This window comes from Castor canadensis, chromosome 2, assembly GCF_047511655.1.
Source record: "Castor canadensis chromosome 2, mCasCan1.hap1v2, whole genome shotgun sequence".
In the NCBI taxonomy this organism is placed as follows: domain Eukaryota; kingdom Metazoa; phylum Chordata; class Mammalia; order Rodentia; family Castoridae; genus Castor; species Castor canadensis.
In genome coordinates, this window is record NC_133387.1 from 49102384 (window position 1) to 49122733 (window position 20350).

The 20350-nt window shown below is 36.0% G+C and overlaps 1 long non-coding RNA gene across 1 annotated transcript; it reads right to left on the bottom strand.

Moving 5' to 3' along the window:
* Positions 1 to 497: 497 nt before the first annotated feature.
* Positions 498 to 17954, bottom strand: LOC141417325 (uncharacterized). Its single transcript, XR_012441847.1, has 4 exons — positions 17898 to 17954; positions 15298 to 15438; positions 997 to 1050; positions 498 to 646 (listed from the first exon to the last, which is right to left on the bottom strand). It is a non-coding gene; the product is annotated as an uncharacterized lncRNA (long non-coding RNA).
* Between the last annotated feature and the right edge of the window lie 2396 nt (positions 17955 to 20350).

The following is a 20350-nucleotide window of genomic DNA, read 5'->3' on the forward strand; positions in this document are numbered from 1 at the left end:
CATTTAAAATACCAGCAGTAAAATGCACCAAAACATTCATCAAGATAGACTATATTCTGGTTGATAAAATATACCTTAGAAAATATAAGAAGCAAAGTAGGTTCTAGAACCATAATGAAATTAAACTAGCTATTTGTAACAAACAAAGATTTTAAAAAGGCCCAAATATTTGGAAAATAAACAAATGTGTGAGATACAGCCAAAAAAGTATACTGAGAGAGGTATTTATAAGATAAAATGAATATATTCCAAAGGAAGGAAGACATATAACCAATCGATATCCTAGTCACCACCCCAAGAAACCAGAGAAAGAAGTACAAATTATCATAACACAAATGGAAGGAAATAATAAAAATTAAATCAGAAACCAATGAGATTAACTAACATCTTTTCAACCACTCTTGCCTCAGCCCCTGGTAACCATAGTTCTCTCTACTTCCAGAAGAAGAAAGGAGGAATAAGTTCAAGAGATTTATTGCACAACCTGATGACAATGACTACAGTTAATGTATGAAATACTTGAAAATTAGTAAGAGTAGATTTAAAGTGTTCTTACAAAAAATGGTTATGTACATGGGCTAGTGAAGTGACTGAAGTGGTAGAGCAGCTGCCTAACAAGTGTGAGGCATGAGTTCAAATCCCAATCCTGTCAAAAAAAAAGAAAAGAAAAAAGTGAAGAATTTGCAAATTAGCTCAACTTAGCCATTCCACAATGTAAACACATGTGAAAACATTATGCTGCATAGGATAAATATGTGCAGCTTTTTAAATTGATTTTAATTAATTAGTTAATTTTAAAAAGCTATCAGAAAAGAAGCATACTACCAAAATTCACTCAAGGTGAAATAGTGCAAATAACCTTATATATATTAAAGCAATTCAGTTATTTATTAATAACCTTTTTAAACAACCCATCAGACTCTGAAGGTTTCACTAGCAGATCTTTCAAACATTTAAGAATAGTAATCTTCTGAAGGTTTTTGCCAATGTACTCACAAAGGTTTCCACAGCTTTGGGTGACTGTGTGGAGTGGAGGATCCAAGACGGCAACTAGAGGAAGAAAGCAGACAGCGTGAACTCCATAAATCAAAAATCTTGCAGAGGCACTGGAGCCATACTTGGCAGAAAAAAAGCCACCCAAGAAGAAGCAAAACTCCAACACCCCAAGCCCCCAACCCACCCAAAGCTTCCCCACACCATATTACACTGAGAAAAAAGGAAGGCTCCTGTGCCACCAGACATCAGTTCCAAACCTGCTTGGGAGACACAGACCAACAGGTAAGCAAATAAGTGGCACATGATACTCCCATAGCCACCCCTGGGATAAACCAGCATAGCACCCTGGACAGACTGACCCCTGCCCCGCAAAAAAACAAAAAAACAAAAAAAACAAAAAAAAACTGAATAATAAACAAGGAACTGATAAGGACATGCAGCAGAGGGGGTGGGATGCTCTGAGTGCACCGAAGAAGGGGGGAAGAGCAAGGAGCTGCTCTCCATGTGAACTTTTAGTAAACAAAGCCTGCAAAAGTAGCCAGCTGATGGTAGGTGGCAGATGAGCTGCTGCCTGAAATAGGGCATATAGCAGTTCACAAAACTGTCTCTTGACCCAACCACCAGCCAAGACTACAACAGAGGTACTGCTTAAATACCAACACCAAGACTAGATGCTGAAGGAGTAACACCAGAACTACTAAGACTGAAACTTCATTGTTCCTGAACCTGAAATTTTTTTTCTTTTTTCTTTTTTCTTTTTACTCTTTCTTTCTAAGTGCTTGCCTTGTTCACTGTTGGTTAGTACACTATCTCTCCCTGTTGATTTCTTTGGTTCTCTATTTTTTTTTCTTTCTTTTCTTTCCTTTTCTTCTGTCTGTTTCTTTCTTGGTCTCATTAATTTTACTATTGTAAGTTAGCTAATACTAAATTACACACAGAACAGGGACAGAAACAACACCAAGTGGAATGATAGGAAGATGAAAAAGAGATGGAAAGCATTCTCCTCCAAAAAACAAATCAGTACAGGATTCAGAGGGAAATGAAGAAAATGGATACCCAGTTCCAGACCCCAACAAAACATAGACCAAGATAAAACAAAAATAGACCAAGGAAACCAATGAACCCTACAAGAACATTCTGAAAGAAGAAATCCTGGAATAAATCACTGAGAATTTCATGGAGATTTTATAAGACAAGGTCAACCAAAACATACAGGAGGCACTCAAGAAATTCCAACACAATAAAAATAAAGAATATGAGAAAACACAAAAACAAATAAGTGAACTCATAGGAGCCCTAAATAAATACCAAAGTGAAATGGAGACCACTATAAATAGAGAGATAAATGAATTAAGGATGAAAATTGACAATATTAAAGAGGAATGACCCATGACATGGAAAACCTCAGGAAAAAAAATGAAACAGAAATACAAAACACAATGGAAAGCACTCCAGCAGACTAGAACAAGCAGAAGACAGAATCTCAGAACTTGAAGGTGAAATGGAAATTAAAGAAAAAACTGAAGAACTATTACTCAAACAACTCAAAACCTGTGAAAGGAATATACAAGAACTCACCAACTCCATCAAAAGACCAAACCTGAGAATCATGGGCATTGAGGAAGAAGAAGAGGTGCAAGCAAAAGGAATTTGCAATATATTCAATAAAATAATAACAGAAAACTTCCCAAATCTAGAGGAAACTATGCCCATTCAGGTACAGGAAGCCTCCAGGACACCAAACAGACTCGACCAAAATAGAACTACCTCATGACATATTATCATTAAGACAACAAGCACAGAGAATAGAGAAAGAATATTGAAGGCTGTAGGAGAGAAAAACAAATAATATACAAAGGTAAACCCATCAAAATCACAGCAGATTTCTCAACGGAAACCTTAAAAGCAAGAAGAGCATGGAGTGAGGTATTCTGGGCACTGAATGAAAATAACTTCAAACCTAGGACACTCTACCCAGCAAAACTATCATTCAAAATAGATGAAGCAATAAAAGTCTTCCATGATAAGCAGAAGCTAAAACAATATATGACCAACAAGCCACCACTAGAAAAGATTGATAAAAGAACCCTGCACACAGAAAATGAAAGCATACAAAACCTGAAAGGACAGGCAGTACCAAACCACAGGAGAACAAAAGGCAAGAAAGTAGAGAGTAACATTGATTTAGCTGCACACAATCAAACCCTTGAACAACAAAGACAACTAAATGGCAGGAATCACTACATACTTTTCAATACTAACACTGAATGTTAATGGACTTAATTCCCCCATCAAAAGACACCATTTGGCAAACTGGATTAAAAAGGAAGATCCAACAATCTGTTGCTTACAGGAGACCCATCTCACCAACAGAAACAAGCACTGGCTTAGGGTGAAAGACTGGAAAAAGATTTACCAAGCCAATGGCCCCCCAAAACAGGCAGGAGTAGCAATATTTATCTCAGACAAAATAGACTTCAAACCTACATTGATCAAACGACATAAAGGACATTCCATACTAATAAAAGGGAAAATACACCAAAAGGAAATAACAATTATCAACCTATATGCACCCAATGTCAATGCACCCATTTTTATCAAACATACTCTGAAGGACTTAAAAACACATATAAACTCCAACACAGTGATAGTGAGAGACTTTAATACCCTCCTATTACCAATAGAGAGGTCATCCAAACAAAAAATCAATAAAGAAATCCTAGATCTAAATCACACCATAGATCAAATGGGTCTAGCCGATGTCTACAGAATATTTCATCAACTGCTGCACAATATACATTCTTCTCAGCAGCCCATGGAACTGTCTCTAAAATTGATCATATCTCAGGGCACAAAGCAAGCCTCAGCAAATATAAGAAAATAGAAATAACCCCCTGCATTCTGTCTGATCACAATGTATTAAAACTAGAACTCAACAACAAAAACAACAGTAAAAAAACATGCAAACACTTGGAAGCTGAACAACACATTGCTCAATGATCAATGGGTCATTGACAAAATAAAAGAGGAAATTAAAAGTTTCCTAGAAGTTCATGAAAATGAAAACACGACCTACTGGAAACTATGGAACACAGCAAAGGCAGTCCTGAGAGGAAAGTTTATAGCCATGAGTACATATATTAAAAGGACAGGAAGATCTCAAATTAATGACCTAATGCTACATTTCAAACTCCTAGAAAAACAAGAACAAGCAAATCTTAAAACAAACAGAAGGAGAGAAATAATAAAAAGAGCTAAACTCAATGAAATAGAAACAAAAAAAAATGCAAAGAATCAATGAAACAAAAAGTTGGTTTTTTGAAAAAATAAATAAGATTGACAGACCCCTGACAAACCTGACTAAAATGAGGAGAGAAAAAAACCCAAATCAGTAAAATCAGAAATTTAAAAGGGGAGATAACAAAAAACACCACAGAAATCCAGGAAATCATCAGTGACTACTTTAAGAACCTATATTCTAATAAATTTGAAAATCTTGAAGAAATGGACAGATTTCTAGATACTTATGACTATCCAAAATTGAACCAAGAGGACATTAATCACCTGGATAGATCTATAACAAAAAATGAAATTGAAGCAGCAATCAAGAGTCTCCCAAAAAGAAAAGTCCAGGACCTGATGGATTCTCTGCTGAATTCTATCAGACCTTTAAAGAAGAACTAATACCAACCCTCCTTAAACTGTTCCACGAAATAGAAAGGGAAGGAAAACTGCCTAATTCATTTTATGAAGCCAGTATTACACTCATCCCAAAACCAGGCAAAGACACCTCCAAAAAGGAGAACTATAGGCCAATCTCCTTAATGAACATCGATGCAAATGAACATTGACTACAGAAGGTGGAGAGCTCTCCCATGCTCATGGATGGGTAGAATCAACATAGTAAAAATGGCTATACTACTGAAAGCAATCTACATGCTTAATGCAATTCCCATCAAAATCCCAATGACATTCATCACAGAGATTGAAAAATCTACCCTAAAATTCATTTGGAAACACAAGAGACCACGAGTAGCCAAGGCAATACTCAGCAAAAAGAGCAATGCTGGCGGTATCACAATATCCGACTTCAAACTATATTACAAAGCAATAGCAATAAAAACAACATGGTACTGGCATAAAAACAGACCAGAGACCAGTGGAACAAAATAGAGGACCTGGATATGAACCCACACAACTATGCCTACCTTATTTTTGACAAAGGCACTAAAAAATATATGATGGAGAAAAGACAGCCTCTTCAACAAATGTTGTTGGGAAAAGTGGTTTTCTGCCTGCAAAAAACTGAAACTAGATTCATGTTTATCACCCTGTACTAGTATCAACTCAAAATGGATCAAGGACATTAATATCAGACCCCAAACTCTGAAGTTGGTACAGGAAAGAGCAGGAAACACTCTGGAATTAATAGGTATAGGCAAAGACTTCCTCAATAGAACCCCAGCAGCTCAGCAGCTAAGAGAAGGTATGGATAAATGGGACTTCATAAAACTAAAAAGCTTCTGCACAACAAAAGAAATGGTCTCTAAACTGAAGAGACCACCCACAGAGTGGGAAAAAATATTTGCCAGTTACACATCAGACAAGGGACTGATAATCAGAATATATAGAGAACTCAAAAAAACTAAACTCTCCCAAAATCAATGAACCAATTAAGAAATGGGCAACTGAACTAAATAGAACTTTCTCAAAAGAAGAAATTCAAATGGCAAAAAAGCACATGAAAAAATGCTCACCATCTCTAGCAATAAGGAAATGCAAATCAAAACCCCAATAAGGTTCCACCTCACCCCTGTTATAATAGCCATCATTAAAAACACCACTAACAACAGGTGTTGGTGAGGATGTGGGGAAAAAGTAACCCTTTTACACTGCTGGTGGGAATGCAAACTAGTGCAACCACTCTGGAAAAAAATTTGGAGGCTACTTAAGAAATCTAAACATAGGCCTGCCATATGATCCAGAAATTCCACTCCTGGGAATATACCCAAAGGAATGTGACACAGGTTACTCCAGAGGCACCTGCACACCCATGTTTATTGCAGAGCTATTCATAATAGCCAAGTTATGGAAACAGCCAAGATGCCCACTACTAATGAATGGATTAAGAAAATGTGGTATTTATACACAACGGAATTTTACTCAGCCATGAAGAAGAATGAAATCTTATCATTTGCAAGTAAATGGATGGAACTGGAGAACATCATTCTGAGCGAAGTTAGCCAGGCTCAGAAGACCAAAAATCATATGTTCTCCCTCATATGTGGACTTTAGATCTAGGGCAAATGCAGCAATGTTGTTGGACTTGGGTCACACGCTAAGGGGAGAGCACACATGGGCGATATAGAGAAAGGTAGGAAACCGAATTCCACACAACTTTCTTCAGAAAATAGAAAAATTATAAAATTTTCCTAATTCTTTTTATCAAAACCAAACTCAAACTGTACAACCAAAAACTGAAAAGCAGTATCATTCATGAACACAGAAGCAAAGATCTCTAATTATATATCTGAAATAAAGTCCCATACATATAAACAGGATTATCCATCAAATGTAAGTAAGATTCCTTCCAGGTATGCAAGGATAATTCAGCGTCCATCCTGTCAGTGGACTGAAAAAGAAACACAGTCTGTTATTAATTAAGTGCAAAAATTCATTTGATAAAAGTAAAAACTCATTTAAAATTCTTTAAAACTTAGAGTTCAACTTCTTTAACCTAGCAAAGGGTACATATGGAAAACTGACCTCTGCATCATACTTAATGCTGAAATACTCACTGAATGCTTACTTTCTGATGCAAGAGAAGAATATCTTCCCTCACCATTCATAGTCAGCATCATATTGGTAGTCCAGCCAGTTCATCAAGGTACGGAAATGTATACATTTTGCAAAAAAAGGAATAAAATTTTTTTTCTTAGTACCAATTTGAGTATAAGGCTAATAAACAAAAGTCAATTGATTTCCTACATGCTGGCATTTGAAATTTAAAAGAAAGGTTTTAGAATGGTACTAAATAAAGCAACTATATGTAAATCTAACAAAGAATTTACAGGGACTATAAGCAGAACAATTAGAAAATACTGATAGATCAAAATAAATGCAAAGGTGCCCTATTCACAGATTGGAAGATTAAGATTGTCAGTTTCTTCCCAATTTGACCTATATATTCAACACAATCTCAAAAAAAACATAACAAGTCTTATTCTTGATAGCAGCCATTTAAAAACATTTTGAGGAAAGCACAGATAGAATATTCAAATGAATCTGAAAAAGAACAACAATATCAGAGGACTCGTCTTCTTCAATTCCAAGACTTTCTTTAAAGTAACAGTAATACTAACTATGTTGTATTGCTGAAAGTATAGATTCACTCATGAATAAGACAGAATAGAAAGTCCAGAAATTATCCTCAAAATATCGCCAACTACTTCTTAGCAAAGATATAGAGAAACTTCAATGGAAAAATGAGTTTTCTGAAAAGTGGGATGCAAACATTTATACGGCAAAATAGGGGCAGAGGGTAGAGAGAACCTTGACACTCAACTCCACACGTATCTCACACCCTGCAAAATACTTTAAAAGTTCCACAGTGTATAACTTGACTTATATACTTTCTAGAAGGAAACAAAGAAAAATGTCTACAACTTTCAGTTTGGCAACAAGTTTTTGAATAAATACAAAAGCAAGTAATCTTTCTCCTTGGTCTTCTGAGTTCTGGGATTACAGAGATTTACCACTATGTCCAGCTGAATTCTTGATTTGTCCCCCAAGTGGTGGTTGTCCTTAGCCTAAGCCTCCTAAGAAACGGAGCATCAATCTCTATTTCCTATAAGAAAATGATAAACAAAGAAGTAGGAATTGACAGAGGGAGAACCTGAGAAACCCAGACCTCTGACAAACAAACAGGGTTCTGGACTGAGAAAGTTGCTCAGAGATGTCAGGAATCTAGGCATGGAATTGAGTCATTATCTCTAAGCCAAATAAAATCTAATTTTGACACAGCACCAAATGATGGTGAATCTGGCAGTATGGTGCCCTCACTTTGCAGTGTACAATATTCAAAGAGGAGGCTCAACCCCACCTTCAAAAGTGATTCTATCACTTTATCAAACCTGCAGCTTCTGAATTATGCGGTATCTGATGAAACGAGTGTATCCCATGGTCATGTGCCCTGTATCTTGCTACACATGCTTTCCACATTTTATAAAATGGATCCTTTGATCTCACCCAATAGTATGCAGCCTCGCGTGGAGCAAGACTGCACGAAGGGAAACAACTAGAATAAATATTGGAGCTTCTCATTTCTTCCCTTCTTATAACTAAGGGTGATTATTTCAGGACAAAAGGGAAAACTTTGGGGTATAAAATTAGTAACTCATCACTAAATAACAAACTATCCCCAAAATTACAGTCTTAGAACAAGAAACATTTATTATCTCCTAGATTCTGTAGATCAGGAATCAGAGGGCAGCTTATCTGCATCCTCTGCCCCAGGATGTCCCACTAAACTGCAATCAGGATGTCAGCCACAGCTGCATTTATCTGAAGATCAGCTTCTAAACTCACTCACGTAGTTGTTGCCAGGATGCAGTTTCCCCAGGGTTGATGGAGTGAGGGCCCAGTTCCTCAATGGCTGTTGGCTGGAGTTTGGCTTCAGTTCTCTGCCACAAGGGTCTCTCCATAAAGAAGCTCACAATGTGACTGTTTGCTTCATGAGAGCAAGCAAGAGAGAAGAACTAGAGGCTAAGAGAGAATGCAAGCAAGACAGAAGTCTTGGGCTTTTCTAACCTAATCCTAAAATTGACATCCTATCATATTTGTGGTATTCATTCATTAAAAACACCCCAGGTAAGGATATTCTGAGGCTTGAATGCAGATGGCAGTCTTTGAGGGTCATCTTATAGTGTGCCTACCATACTTAGGTTGCCTGCCATTCCTGGAACTGTAACTTTTATATCAAAAGCTATACAGGATGTAAAATTTGATATATTATCACTAGTTATTTTGCAGAAAGATGATGTGAACTTTCTCTCCCGTTGCCTATATATGCATGGCTTCCTGTTCACAGGATCTATTTGTCAAAATGCTAAAATCACAGTCAGTCAATTGTTCAACTACACTATTGGTGATGATCTTAAATGCTTCTGACAACATCCATCATTTACCTTACTATGAAAAAATGCAAAGACTCATTATCATTATGTTCATAACTCTTACTAATTCTGGTGTCAGCTCATGTAATGGTTAGTTTTATGTGTCATCTCGACTAGGTTGTGGTGGTAAGTTGTTTGACCAAAAACTATCTAGATGTTGCTATTAAAATATTTTATTTTCTTATTAAAGATAAATCTGTAGACTTTGAGCAAAGCAGATTACCTTCCAGAATGTGGGTAGGTTTCATACAATCACTTGAAGACCTTAACAGCAAAAACTGAAGTCTCCCCAAGGAAGAAAGAATCATCCCAACTGACTTTTGATTTCAGACTGTAATATCAGCTCTTCCTTTCTCTCTCTCTCTCTCACTCTCTAGCCCTCACTCATATATATCTTATTGGTTCTATTTCTCTGGAGTGCTCCAACTAATGAAGTTCACACCAATATCAGAATCAATACTTAAAAACATAGTTCCTTTCACCAGAATCCCAAGATTATGCATGTGAATTGCTGCTTCCCAAATGTGAACAAAGCTTTAATCTGTTACTTATTTTCACTGATTCCACATGTGCTTCTAGTCTGCTACCAGAGCAAGGGCATTTTTTTCTCATTTGGATTTCAGTGAAAGATAAGTCAACATATTTCATTCAACTATTAATTTTACTAATAAGAAAAAAAGACTAGTTCACAAACTACATTGTACACATTTATGAAATTTCACAGTGAAATTCCCTTGTACTATTGGTTCTTAAAATAAAATAATGAACTTCACAAAGTACTCAATTTTGGAAAGTGTTAAAAAAAGAAGAAAGAGTAGGTTGTTGGCTTAAATTTCATAAACAGTATTATGTCGTAGTCTTCCTGAATGAATCAGGAGATGGGATATGCTGCTGACAAAACAAGATTCTTGCCAAAGTGGAAAGAGTTTACTTTCAAATTCTTTGAAATAATACTCTATCTAGAAAAAGAAACTCATAGCTCCGTTTCTCAGAATGGATAACAAGGTGTATAGTCTCTGAACAGGCAGAAGACTTCTTAACTCTCACTCTCTCTTTCAAAAACATTTTGCAATGCTCTTGATTTGTGCATTTTCAAGAGCAATAATATATATCTATGTCTGCCTTAAACCTGCAAGAAACAGCTTCTGCTCCAATAGATGATGTTCTCCTCAGTTGCTGAATGGACATTCATTCCAAAGATGTAAATCAGCATACCTAAAGAACAGCTACCTACACACACAATGAGAAATAAAAATGATGGAAAGTAATTGCCTTCCTTTTCAACAAGATAATCTTATTTGGTGGAAAACTCCAGAAAAGTGGCAACAAGCAAAAACCAAAAACCTTAGCAAAGAAAGGTCTTTTCCAATACCTCACAGATTGCTTTCCAAAAATGTCTTTAGTCAAAGCCAAGTACCAAAGTTATGCAAGCATCCAGAAACTCCCTAAGCTGAGCTATACCTCACCTACTTCTTCTTCACCTAACTGGAGATTTGGGGCCATCTTACCACTTCCAGCTTCTCAGAGCAGCACAGCATTTGGAATCTATTTGTTTTAGACAAGGTTAAGTGAATTCTAATGCTGATATATTTGTAGTTTCATAAAACCCAAGAGATGGCTATGTCCCATTTCTAGATGCAAACCTAAAATAGACTGAGGGATAAAATACATCCATACCTTTGCTGAGGAAAATATGGGCAGGATGCCAGACTTACTGGGTGTCTGGTCACACAATGCCAACAAGGTTTATTGATTTTCTCATGGTTTTCATTGAAGTCTTAGGAGCCAGTCTGAAATCCATGGAAATGGAGAAAGATTTGTATCTCCCTCATATAGAATCCTGAGGAAGGATCAATTGGAATCACAGAAAGAGATTCAATAAACAGAGAGGAAAAGGAGAAAGGGTGTCATTCATTGTGGGGCCTCTATCAGGAGGACTCACCCAGGCTCATCAACTAGAGCATGAAGCTTCCCAGCCTCTGTCTTTCTCTACCCATAGAGTACACCTGTTGCTTGCTAGGATAAGCACCCAATACTGGCTGTATTCCTCTCTTCCCATACTTAGCCATCTTTAGTGTCACACTCCTCTTAACTCTTCCATTCACTAAAAGTCCCCCACCTCTCCTCCATTCCTAAGCTGGGCTTGCTTCTCAGATGCAAAATTAGAACAATTCTGCTCTTTCTCTCAAATTTTCGTTTCGGTGATATTTCTGTTCTGTTGCTGAGAAAAGAAAGAGTAACCTTTTGTTCTAGAGGATGAAATGGTGCAAAAGTCACTGACGTGTTCCATTCTCCTGGTGGGGGCTTCTTTTCTCTCCCTGTCTTCTGTTAACTCCAAATAGTTACTTTAAATAAACTGTTTCCACAGGAAAATATCTTGATTTCAAGGATAAGTTCCTTGCCACTATTTACATGTAATTAGATCCCTTACTATGTTCAACAAGTTTTATTTTATTTTGTTTTGTCACAGCAGGGAAGTATATTATACAGTTAACTTTCATTTCACTTTCTGACTTGGGGACTAATTTGTTTTATTTGCTTGCTTGCTAATTTACTGTAATTTGTGGGAAATATGCCATTTTATCACATGTAGATTAATTAAATATTCCTGTATGCCTGTGTACGGTAAGAAATATTTTTTTAAAAAGTAAATGTTGAAATGTCAGATCCTTTGGAAATGTAGCAATAATGTGTGACACTGATGACTTTTCCATATCTTCACTGGATGATTCAGCTCTTGACTTCAGCATTGTTTAAGACAATAATTCAACATCAGAAAATAAAAGAACCAAGATGATGACAGGAAATGGTTGGTGATGATTAGTGATTCTTGGCAAGCAAACAAATTTTCTCATCCGTATGATTTTCTTTTAGCAAGTTATTAGTATCTCTTGGTAACAAGCAAATGGACAAAAAGGAAAAAAAATTGTCCTGCTTGTCAACTCTTTTCATATTAATGCAGGCCTAGACAAAGTGATTAACCCAGAAATAGCAAGTATTTCTTATTTTCCTTAAAAATAACACTTAGAAGCTAGACAACTCAGCTCTGAGACTCAATTTATGCATTTTTACATTTGATAGTCATAATGTCTATTCATTTCAAAACTTATTTTGTGCAATAAGTAATAATAATATATAAAAAGAACTCTAGAAATGGTGGGTGATATTATAGTATTAAAACCATTAATGCTATATTTTAAGTTCCTGCAGAAATACCTATGTTTCTTAATTCTTTCTATTTTTTTCTTCCTCTTCTCCTTTGTAACCTATGCTTCAGTTATTATGCTTAGGAAGTCCTTTGACACCAAAACAGTACATAATATGAATATTTTATCTCTTTTTTCTTTGAGTATCTAAAGTTTATTATTTGATATGGCTAGAATGTAATTTCATTTTGAGCTGTATAACTCAGTTATCTAAAATATTCTTATACCTGCAAATAACTAGCCAGTTGCTATTTTATTGAAATAGCATGGCTAAAATTGCTATCTCCTTTTTTAAAATGAATGACAATAGCTGAAGGATGTAAGTAACAAGGGAGTAGGAACTAGCTCACACCTGCTCTCAAGACCTCCCCACTTAATAGATTGGATGCAGTGAAGTTATTTACACCATGAAAACCAACAAACACTAAAAAACAGAGATTCCTTAATTCCTTCTTTCCTTGATTTCTTTATTCCTTCCTTCCTTTACTCTTTCTTCCTTTCTTTATTTCTTCATTCTTTTCTTCCCTCTCTCCCTCCTTCCTTCCTCCCTTTCATGTTTCCTTCTTCCTTCCCTTCTTCCCTCCTTCCTCAACCCCCCTTCTTCTTCCTTTTTTGACTGCCAGTTTATTAGCACAGAGCTGGGAGGACCCTCATTCTCAGTTGGCAGTGTGCTATGCTAGGATGCTAGCAAGCTGATTATATAAACATTGTCTTCTAATAGATTTAATGGTAGCATGTTTAATTATAATAAGGATAACATATTATAAGGTAGAATATATAATTCATGTAATATTTAGCTGGATATTGCAAAAAAAAGTGTCCTTGTAACAGAATTCATCCATACTCCCAGTTCCCAAGACAGACGTCACGTCTTTTTAAAGATGTATTACAACTCCCCTTACCTTTTAGGATATCCTCAGTGGAAAAGTTTTGATAAGCAATAGACCTGAATATTTATAAGCGTTATGGATTCTGCCTACAATGGCTGGATTGAATACCTTATAATTTTAAGTGATTAAGCTAGAACAATATTGTACACCTCTGAAGCACTTTGGTCTTTTCAGGATAGTACACTATATCCCACTGTCTCGTTATCAGCACAGAATTAATGTAAATAAAGCATAAAATGTGCGCTGCTTGCCAACATGCACTCAATATTTATAGTATGAGCAATCATCTGTGTAGTAGTCAGCCTCCAAGATGCCCTCAATGACCCTCACCTCCTGGTATTCCCAGTCCTGTATAATCCTCAACACTAGAGTTTGAGATGAACTTACTTACTGAGGTCTAATAAATAAAATATGGTAGAGGTAATGCCATGGCACTTCTGTGATTAAATCTGAAAAGTCTTTGGCTTCTATTTAAGGTCTTTTCCTTCTCTCTCCTCACTTGTTCCCTCTGAAATAAGCCCGCCACTGTGTTGTGACAGCCACAAAATGGCAAGAACTGATGTTTCCAGACAGCAATCAGCTAGATTCAGTGATCTGTCAACTGCCAATAAATTTAAGTTTTGCAGCAGCCATGTGAGTGAGAATAGATGCTCTTCAAGTTGAGCCATGGCATATATCTTGACAGAAACCTTGTGATAGAGATCCTAGTAAGCCAAGTCAGTATTACTGACCCTCAGAAATTATGAGATAGTTAATGTGTTGTTTAGCCACTAAATACGGAATAATTAGTTCTTCAGCAACAGATAACTAACGCAGTCCCCAGGGGAATCAATTCCCAGGTAATGCTGCTCTGAGGCCTTATGTGTAATAATCCAATCTCTCAAATGTGTTCTAATGCCATTCAGTGTGCCACTTCTACTAAGACCCTCCTTCAATACTGTTTTGGGGACATAGAAGTTTCAATACTACTCCTTATTTGTGGAATCTGAATTTCATGAATTTGGACTTTTAATCTTGAATAGTTCCATACATTTTGATCACTGTTCTTGTTCAACTCACACATTTTGAAATCCTGAGCAGAAATTTTGTTCTGCCTGGAGCTATGACACAGAATTAGTCTTTCATAACAGGAAATGGTCATGAGAAGACTATAGATCTGATGCTGATCTTACCAGCACCATACTTCCATTGACTGAATTGTCCTATACTCAGTAAACTCCTGACTAGGAAGTGAATATTGAATGCAGGGAAATGGTTCCACCATGGCCAGAAAAATGGTGGATATTTCCCAGAATAAAGAGGTGCTCACAGAAAGGCTCAATGTGTTCGTTTAGTATGCAGTACCCCACTCACAGTTTCCATGTTTGTAATCACTTGTTCTCCTCTATGTTTAAAAAGCTTTGCAAGTTTTCTCTGGAACACGTGGTTCAACTTGATTTGTTGTTCTCTATGATGTGTTTTCAAAATTAACACCAGCACAACTTAGCCAGTAGTAATTATCTTTTTTCTTGCACTCTGAATAATCTCAGTGAACTGACTACTGTTGAGAGAAAGGATGCTTTGGGGCCTGAGGAATACATGCTAAGGAGGAGGGACTATCTGCTATTTGCTAGAAGAGGAGTAAGTCATTGCTCACAGGTCAGTGGCAAGGCCAGGAACATGGCCCTGGACTTAAGATTTTTCTATCTTTGGTTTATGGCAGAGACAGTATGCTAAGCATTTCTTCCGTTTTCCAATTCCTCCTCACCTAATCTCCCTTCAGAAGGTCATCTCAACCTCCACTGACATTGATTATGAAAATTTAAAAAATTCTTATCACTTTTCTGGCCTGACACTAGAGGACTGCTTGCTTGTCCTTGATCAGCCTAGATGGCTGCCATTTATATTGATTTCATTTTACACAAAATAGTTCTGATTAGCCAGTTCCTTTGTCTACTATATTCAAACAATACAGAATCTCTGTTGGCTATTTTATTCTGGTCACTAGTGTGGCCAACTTTTACAAAACAATCTTTAATTCTTATAACTTACCCTTTGATGTGTGAAGTTGAGTCAGATGTAGAGAAGAAGCAACTGTGACAATATATCTCATTTTCCTTTGGAATACCCATAGCTTCCTGTACAAAAGCTTGCTTATGGCAGGAGCTCAAGAAATATTTGTGGATTGGATGACTGAAAAATGAATACAAGGAAGAGACTGTTTAACCAGAGTAAAGGTCCTAAAAATTGATGACTGAGATTCCAGTAAGAAGTTCAGGTAACTCTTTGAGATAGATGAGAAGAAGAAACTGAAAATAATGAGGATATAGGGAGGTACAGACAACAGACAGAACCCAGGGTTACACATAGTATAGATGTGTAAATTAAATAAAATTTATAAGGACTAGTCTACTAAAAGGGCTATATTTTGCAATTTTTATTTCATTGCTTTTTCTATCAATAAGGCTGAGTGTAACATTTAAATCTTGGATATGTCTAATCTAGGAAAGGAAAAAGAAATTATTCATAACTATCAAGTTGTGAGTAATAGGTATTTATTTGGCAGTTTTTGCACATTGGAATTGAGCTAGGCTCTACATCAGAAGACAAAGTGGCTATAATAGATACATAGTATGTTTCCAAAGAGTATGTCATTATTTTTTGTCCCCCCCATTCACTTATCCCTTCGTTATTTTTATGTTATGAAAATAATACTGGAGATCAGTATGTGTTGAGCATCCCTAATCTGAAAATTCAAAATCTGAAATCCTCTAAATCTGTTTTTTGAGTGCTAGTACCATGCCACAAGTGGAAAATTCTACACTTTACCTCATGCAATTGGTCTCAGTCAAAATGCAAGTGAACTAAAAGTATTGAATACAATTTCCTTCAGTCTACATGTCTAAGGTGTATAAGAAACATAAATGAGTCTTGTGCTTAGAATTGGGACCCATCCCTAAGATATTGCATTATATTTGTGAAAATATTCCAAAATTCCAAAAAATTATGAACTCCAAAACACTACTGGTCCCAGGAATTTTGGACAAGAAATGCTTAACCTGTATTTTCAAGAGCTGAATAACTTTGAAGTCACAGGGCTTCAATACCACTTCTGTCTATAGAGTGTCCCTGAGTATCCAACAGTGTAAGGTGGTGGAGAACACACTGATGAGATTTGGAATATTACCCAACTTTGTGTCTCATCAGGTTTGTAACTTCAGATCAATCTCTGTAACCTCTCTGGGTTTCATTCACCAAATTTAAAATGATGACAGCTCTAGACCCGATAATCCTCTAAGTTCCTTCCAAGTCTTCAGTTCTAGAAGACATGCCACACAAATGTGGGCAGACGTTCCCTTTGTTCCCTTTCGTTCTGCTTCCATCAGGATAAGACCCTTCATTCTTCATTAACTATGGGTCTATTGTGGGTCTAGAAGCTTCCTGGACCACAGGAGCCCCCTGGTGGCCTCTCTTGGGAGCTCTCTCACTGGACATTGCTTCCTGTATCTCCTAACCCTTGAAGGGGATTAGACACCCTAAACAGCCTCTCTCCTTTTCACCTCTAATACATAGAAATGAGATGACATTAGGCTGTGTAATGTTTTATCACATATGCATATACTTTTTTTCTTTTCTTTCCTAACTCTTTCCATTTCTTTTTGGTTCATTTCCCTCATTTTATTTTTGAGATAGATAAAATAGGAGATTCTTATCTCATTTTAATTTTTTTCTAAAATTTTTAGTAACTTTTTCCTAATTGTGCAAGGAGATGCAGTTTTGTAGAAATTTTTTTAAATGATAAGAAAATCAATTACCCACAAAATTATTCTTTAGATATATCCAGTGGAAATAACTCAGGATATTTACTTTTATAGTGCTCTTGTGTATATGTGTAAATTACTTTTAATATATAATTTGGATTATTCTACAACTTATTTTGTTTTTGTAACCAGATATTTTTCTTTCATCATTTCATATTTTATATCTTAACTATTTTTCATTGACAGCATTGCTTCAACAGGATATTTCATATTCCAAGTCTAATAATAACAAAAATAATATTTTATCTAGTGATTCTAGTAGTCTCCCTCTATCCAAAGATTCACTTTCCACAATTTCAGTTTTCTGAGGTCAACTTGAGACCAAAAGTACTAAATAGAAAATTCCAGAAATAAACAATTCATAAACTTTAACTTACATGTTGCTCAGATAGCATATTGAAATCTCACAATGTTCCATGTTTTCACATTCTGTTTATCCCAGGATGGGAGTCATCTTTCTGTCCATTGTTCATACAATATAAACCACCTATCTATTAGTCACCCAGTAGTTGTCTAGGTTATCCAACTGAATGTCATGTTATCAGAGTACTTGTGTTCAAGTGACCCTAATTTTACTTAACAATGGCCCCAAGGTGGAATAACAGATGCCAAAATGATTGATATGCCAAAAATAAGCTGTAAAGTACTTCCTTTAAGTGAAAAGATGAATGTTCTCAACTTCATAAGGTATAAAGAAAAACTGAATGCTGGAGTTGCTGAAATATACAGTATAAGAATGAAACACAGTACAGTCACTTGTAGCCTAAAGATATTCCAAGAAATGTTAGATGATTTCATTGTGCAATCATCATAGAATGTATTCATACATACCTAGATGAAATTGCAGTAATAATTCCAGAAGACACAATGCTGAATATTATAATCCCTAAAGTTGAAATCACAAACAATCAAAATTGTTAGAACTCTAAAATCACCAAAATCACAATACTAAAAGTATAAAATGCTGAATTTCAAATCCTAAAAGCTGGCCAGGCCATAGTGGCTCACACCTGTAATTCTAGCTATTTGCAAGGCTGAGATCAGGAGAATTGCAGTTCAAAGTCAGTCCAATGAAAAAGGTCAAAAGACCCCATCTCAATTGATAGCTGTGTACAGTGGCACACACCTGTCATCTCAGCATAGCAGGAAGCTTAAAATAGGAAGATAATGGTCCAAGCTGACCTGAGCAAAACACGAGACCCTATCTCCAAAATAACCAGAGGAAAAAGGACTGGACACATGATTTGTGTTAGAGCACCTACTTTACAAGCCTGAAGCCATGAGTTCAAACTCTAGTACTTAAAAAAAAATCCTAAAAGGTGAAACCCTGAAAACTGCAACTCTCATGAAAAAAATTCAATTAAGAAGCAATGAAAAACTGTATTTTAAAATCACATCATTTGAGGCCATCTACCTGCAAAGCAGAGATTGGGAAGGTCACAGTTCAAGGCCAAGCACACCCATTTTAACCAACACCTGGGTGTGGTGATATATATCTATGATCTGTAATATGCAGGAAGCATAAATAGAAGGATGGTCATCCAAGCTGGCCTGGGATAGGCTAGATCCTAACCCAAAAACAAGTAATACAAAAAGGACTTGGGGATAATTCAATTGGTAGAGCACTGATCTAGCAAGTGCAAAGACCTCAGTTCAACCCCAGTACCACCAAAAATCAAAGAGAATACAAATAAATAGCTAAATGAATTCAGTGAAAATGCAAAGAAAAACTAACTGAACTCAAACACCTGAACTCAAGGAGGGTATAAACAAATCGCTAAATGAAATAAGGAAGACAGTGCAAGAAATGAAAGAGGAATTCAATAAATATATAGAAAGCCTGAAAACAAAACAAAATGGAAATAAAAACTTCTTATGTCAAATAAAAAATTCATTTGAAAGCCTCTCTAGCATACTGAGTCAAGAGAAAATCAGAATTTCAGGGCTTGAAGACACAGTAGATATAATAAAGAAGACAGAAATATATGGAAAAAAAGAATGAAGAAATACAAATGGAAAATGCAAGAACTCTGTGACTCTATTAAAAGACCAAACCTATGTGTCATGGACAGGTGCAAGTTAAAGGCATGCAGAACACATTCAACAAAATAATAGCAGAAAATTCCCAAATCTTGAGAAAAAGATGCCCATCCAGGTGTAAGAGGCCTCTAAGACTCCAGACAGACATGACCAAAATAGAACCTCTTCATGGGATACTATAGTTTAAACATAAAGTACAGAGAATAAGGAAAGAATAGTGAAAGCTGAGAGGGCACTGCAAGTCACCTATAACAACAAGCCAATCAGAATAACAACAGACTTCTCAACAGAAACCTTAAAGCAAAGAGGGCATGGAGTGAAATATTCCAAACAATGAAAGAAAATAATTTGAAACCTGGATTATTCTAGCCAGCAAAAACATCATTCATAATTGAAGGACAAATACCCCCCTTCCATGATAAATCAAATTAAAACAATTTATGACCACTAAACTGGCATTCCAGAAGATACTCAAAGAAATCCTACACACAGAAGATGAAGATACATATATCCATGAAAATATAGGAAAAAATAAATCTCATCACATGAGTAGATAAAAGTAGGAAAGCATCAAACACTTAAAAATATCAAAATTAGAAATTTTAAAAAGCAACAAAATGACAGAAACAAACACATACTTTTCAATATTAACACTGAATATTAATGGTCTCAATTCCCCAATCAAAAGACATAGATTGGTGAACCAACTTTAAAAAGAAAGACCTGACAATTTGTTTCATACAATAAATGCATCTCAATGACAAAAACAGACATTGGCTTAGAGTGAAAGGGTAGAAAAAGATTTTCCAAGCAAATGGACCCCAAAAACAGTCAGGAGTAGTGATACTTATTCCTGACAAATTGGACTTCACCTAAATAGTAAGAAGAGACAACAAAGGTCACTCCAATAATAATAAAAGGAGCAATATATCAAGATGATAACAGTTGTCAACTTACATGTGCCTTATGTTGGTGTACCCAACTTCATTAAACAAACATTATTGGAAAGCACAGATAGTGGAGACTTCAATACCCCACTATCACCAATTGTTAGGTTATCTAGACCAAAAAAATCAACAAAGAAACCTCAGAATTAAATGATTATAGACCAAATGGACTTCACATCTACAGAGTATTTCATCCAGCAGCAGCACAATACTCATTCTTCTCAGCAGCCCATGGAACTTTCTCTAAAATAGAACAATTTCAGGACACAAAGAAAGTCTTAACAAATATTAAAAAGT